Consider the following 5,737-nt stretch of genomic DNA (forward strand, 5'->3'; position numbering starts at 1 on the left):
TTGGTGTTTTATTTCATACCCTCCTGTATCCCACATGTATTTACTAGGTAAGTCAACAAAACTATTGCTATTAGCTAGGCACCTCTACATAAATTGACAGTTGTTAAAATAATATACAATGTCTGTCTACCACTTAAAAGTCAATAGGAGTTAGAGTTAGACCAAGAAAAGTCTGCAGCGATTTTGATAGCCCACGCCAGTGTTGGCCGAACCTTCATTGCAATTTACCAAAGACCATTATGAATTGAACTGTAAACCGTAACGTACGGTTACAATTTACGGTTCAATTTATAATGGTTAATTGCATTACCGTTTGGGCCAATACTGTCCCACGCAGTGCAAGTGTTATTTATACGTCATAATTTCATAGGAGTTTTTCGTTCAAAATAACACTTAAACCCAAATATTTCTTTAAAATTGAACTTTAATGGATATCAATAGAGTTGACTATGAATATGTGTATGTACTGCTTGGTTTAATAAAACATCGAATTAAGTAATAGGTAACTTTTAGCGAGAAGATCCCATGTTGTTTACTTTCACCAAAGAGAATAGAGTGTAGGTATAGAGGCGGATTGTTAAAGTAAATTATGTAACCACTAAATTTACTGCCATCTTTCGACAGAGGATTAAAACTGTTAGAACGCCATTTGACTTTGATCCTTATTCTTTCACTGATATGTGTTAATTTGTTAAATATTGAAATGAACGCCATCTACTCGACTGTAGGTCAAAGGTTATGGCGCCATGTACCTTTGGCCTACTTTCGAGTAGATGGCGTTAATATTCATATTTAACAGGTTAACACATATCAGTGAAAGAATAATGATCAAAGTCAAATGGCGTTCTAACAATTTTAATCTTCTGTCGAAAGATGGCAGTAAATTTAGTGGTTAAGGTTAAAAAAAAGGCGCTTCAACAACGGTAAGTTATTCTAACTAATTCTAGCCAACTAACTCGGAGTTAACCGTTTATAGAGGGTATAGACAGACAGATACATATACCTGGGTAGACAAATTAGCTTTGACCAAAATAGTAACTACCAAGAAGTGGAACGTAGAACACAGTTAACGTGGAACAAATACTGGGCACTAAAGGAGATATTCAAAAGCAGCTTGCCAACTAATATTAAAACTAAGGTACTAAACTCATGCCTTATACCGTGCTTAACGTATGCTTGCCAAACGTGGAAGTTCAACAAAAAAATAAAGGACAAAATTATTTCTTGCCAAAGGGGTATAGAGCGCAGTATGATGAATATTAAAAAAATACAAAAAATAAGACACACAAAAATAAGACATATCACGAAGGCAAAGGATGGATTGATACACGCTCAATCATTGAAATGGAAGTGGGCCGGACATGTGGCACGCATACAAGACCAAAGATGGACTAAAAGGGTGACTACATGGGCAGGTCCTCAAGGCAAAAGAAGGGAAGGAAGACCGGTAGATAGATGGGAAGACGAGCTGAAAAAAACAGCCGGCCCCAACTGGATTCAAGTAGCCCAATCTAGAGAGGACTGGCTATCTTTGGAGGAGGCCTTCACCTGCAGAGGGGTTCTTGCAGATTAAAATTGTATTAAAATTGTATCAAATAATACCAACATTTAAATAAAAAATAAATTTTAAATCACTAATAACTCTATTACTAACAAAATGAATTACTAACTTATTAGATTTAACTTTTTTGTTTTTAAATTTTTGTAATCTGCAACGAAATAAAAGGCTTTTTATTTATTTTATTATAGGGGTATATAACGTTAGGTTTAACTTTGGGTGTTGCACAGGAGAGACGTGAACCAAATTGCTGCGTGTGACCCATATCTACTACAAGGTAATGGAAAGTTCATCGCAGTTAGCGCAATTTTTTGTAAATGGACACTTACAAAAATACTTATAAATCGACCCATAGTCTGATAGTCTCCACGTAAGCCCAATGTGGATTCGAAACTTCATAAGTAGGTACAACCTTTGAATTTGAGTATGTAAGTAGCAAATGTCTTCACAATGTATTTCTTTTTTCAAAAGGGTACCTGTGTAAGTACCTAACTATCAAATGAATAGGGGTTCGAACTTCGAACCCACGACTCCCGAATCTCCCGATTTAGAAACACTTTTGACCGCTTAGCTATCAGAGCTTTAGCATGCGCTTGTGCCTGATCGAATGCGTTACACGCACACCTTATAATTGTGTTCACGCCTTTACCGCATACCTGCATGGACATTTCCACTGATAAGGCCGTGCCAATGCACACATGAGTCTATATCCTACGCTAATCTTTCGTAAACCTTACTGCACGGAGATAAGGTCTATTCATGGTTAGTAGTGTTGCTATTAGTACACGTGTTCTAGGTCGAGACGTTAGTTATAAATAACACGGACAGGGTCTCGTGCCCAGCCGATAACCCTGGGTTATCCTTATCACCGCGGGATGATTCCACGACAAACAAGTTGCTGACTTAAACACAAAAAGGCGTATGATAGCGGGTTGTTTATGAGTGCGATAGTCGCCCTTAATGGTCGTGATAAACGGATGTGTAGCGTTTGAATTTTATAACTTGATGTAAGAGATTGCTAAATGAAAAGGGCAGGCGTTATATAATAGTTTTAGGTATGCGAAGTGCGGTGTCAGGGAACTATAAGCGATAGTCGATCATCAAATGCTACCTTTCGTTGTTCATCTGTCAACTGCCAAATAACTAACTATAGTGGCTCTGTGAGTTGTAGACGTCGCCAACCCCCATGGCTCCGTCATTATCAAATTTTCAAAAACAGAATCGACAAAAAATCGATATAATTATCGAACCTCCTCACCAAGTGAAGAATCGGGTGAGAAATGCGACCTGAATAGGAACATCCGGATATACTAAAGAATTTTCGCCCTAGCTGAAATGGAGACCTTCGCTTTCGCTTGGCCAATTAGTAACATCCGCCAGGCGAGCGCCACGGCAAATATCACCCTAGAGATATAGGTAGGTAGAGTAGAGGTTTTCAATTTTCAAAAAAATCAGTGTTGATCACCTATGTCAGCTGCTCCAGCTACTGCCTACACCAAAATACTATAAGTACAATTTAGTACTTATAGTACAATTTAGTACTTATAGTATTTTGGTGTAGGTACTAATAGAATTGCTTAAATCCAGGCACTGTTGAGGAATAAAACCGTAAATAGCGTCTGAATCAGGTACCTACATAGGTATGGGTTACTACTTAGATTTTCTATTACCAGTGGGCGAGGCGAAATTAGATGTTCCACGCGAATTTAGATGTATTTCGAGAATTTGAATAAAAAGTAAGCCAAGATATTAAAACCACGGCATGCTTACAGAATTTAAAGATATATATGACGCCTTGTTCTTAATTACTGACTATAAATATAAACTAATTCTGGTACAGACTGTTCAGGCTTAATCCGTCTATCAATAGCTTATTATTAGAGTACTGAAGACAGATGACATCACCGATATTACGAAACGTTGTGTATTGTGTCGCGTCAGTCAGGAAGATAGATATGGAATGATAAGTTTGTATTAATACTTCACCGAAGTCACATGATGAGTGCGTTTAAATTTGGAATAATAGCACTTATTGATCTCAAGCTACGATCAAACAGCGATTTGATTGTCTACTAGGGCAGGGGTCGGCAGTAGACATTGAAATCTTTTGATACAGCAAGGAGCCATAAACGCTGGTTTTAATGTTCTGAGAACTCCTGATCGCTACCTACTTTTATGGGTGACTTTACCAGCGTTCTACAGCCTGCCCCAGTTAATTAACTTTAGATCCTTTGTCCACTTGACAAGAGTTGAATTTAAGCTAACAAATTTTGAAACCCAATGGTTGGAAGGTTAAAGTCGCAATTGTATTTTAAAAGAGCCGCGTGCGGCCTGCGTTGCGAGTTGCGGTTTGTCAATCCTTGTACTCGGAGGCCGATTCAAACATGCAAACTGTTGTCAATTTGATTTCATTTTGTACGTGTAGGTATCTCGATTATGACATATCAATAACATACTTTTAAAGTTTTAACGCCGCTCTGCATAAAACAGTATTAAAGTCATCATTATTTTTATTTCATTATTTTTTTATAAGAGTCTATTACACCATTGTATTCATGCAACGATAATTGCGTTGTATTCATATGCAGGTATCTATTTGAATATTCTAAAATTGTTAAGTTCATTCTGTCATTTGGTATAGTTGTTTCTATGTAACTTTTTTGACCCCGACAAGTTTCTGTGTAGTGATAGACACTGTAAACATGTAATTCGCGAATATCAGCGTCTTGACCTCAGTTCAAACACGCTGATATAACTTATCGTAATTGAAATTGATTCCAATGGAAAATTTTTGCTTGTAATCAGTTTGTTCGTTATGTTTGAATAACACAGTTCAAAATTGCTTGTTACCTACATCTACATAAAAAAGGTCGAGGACTGTGCGTTTAAGGTCTTTCTTACTTCCTTTTTTTTTAAAGAAAACTGTTTATAGAATATTTTCTTTTATTTACGTAATTATATATATAGAGGTACTTAATTACTTAATTTAGCAAAACTTCTAGAGTTAGACTAAGAAAAGTCTGCAGCGATTTTGATAGCCCACGCAGTGCAAGTGACACTAAATATTTGTAACAGGTAACAGTTGTAATACATATGTAAAAGGTAATATCTCGCTTAGAACTTGGAACTAAGAAGATAGAACTAGTACCACCGTTATAGTTTTATAATATATATCGTAATTTACGGCAATTTCCGTTGTTTTGTTCAGATATAGTAAAGCAGCCATTTACGAGTAGATATATATTATAACGTTTGCGACACTCTTAAGGAATACGAAGTAAACATAGCCAACAAATATGTACGATTTAACCATTGTTAGAGGATTAAAATAAATACATATATATAGTATTCTTAGTATTCGAACTAAAGTCCGTCCGGTTAGGAGATCTGAGTCCCTACCCTACCGCGAACCACGTTCAACGTGTTGCCTCTCTGTCACACTTACGTACGAATTTACAAGTGCGACAGAGAGGCAACAGGTCGAACGTGGTTCGCGGTAGGCCCTCTGTACCCCTAGTGTAAATTTCATTCGATAGCGTGACGTGACGTAGGTACGCGTTTACGTTCAGTGTCATTTTGTATGGCATTTTGAGTTCCAAAACGTCCCGCTTGGCGCGCTGTTCAAAATTCCATACAAAAATAGACATAACGCAAACGCGAACGCACACGTCACGCTATCCAATGAAATTGACACTAGGGGTTCCGATGACAGTCGATTCGAAAAACTAGGTAGTAATCGTTATTTAAGTCTTCGTCAGTAACCTGGGATGTACCTAATACAGTCTTGCACAATAATATCTTGCACAACGAGGCATGCAAAAATATCTGGCACAATTTTCAGATAAACTATTCATTGTGTTTGTAACTTTGTAGAGCCATAGATCGATTAGAGTGTGTCGATCATAAATATACAATGTGTTTGGAGTTTTGGACAGCTATGGTAGAGCCGTTAACTAGGTATAGTACGATTTTATTGAAAAATCACCCATTATACATGTTTTGTACCTTTATAACCTATGTTTAGTTATTTGCCAAATATTTAGTTATACTTAGTCTGTTTTTACTGTAATATTTGTAAGTGTGTTGTTAACTGTTTGTCTTCCTTTATGTAGGTAATACATACCACGTATTGGATTACTCTGTAAAGTGGTATATTGTATAGGTACACTATACATGATT

Source organism: Cydia splendana, chromosome 15, assembly GCF_910591565.1.
Source record: "Cydia splendana chromosome 15, ilCydSple1.2, whole genome shotgun sequence".
Lineage (NCBI taxonomy): Eukaryota > Metazoa > Arthropoda > Insecta > Lepidoptera > Tortricidae > Cydia > Cydia splendana.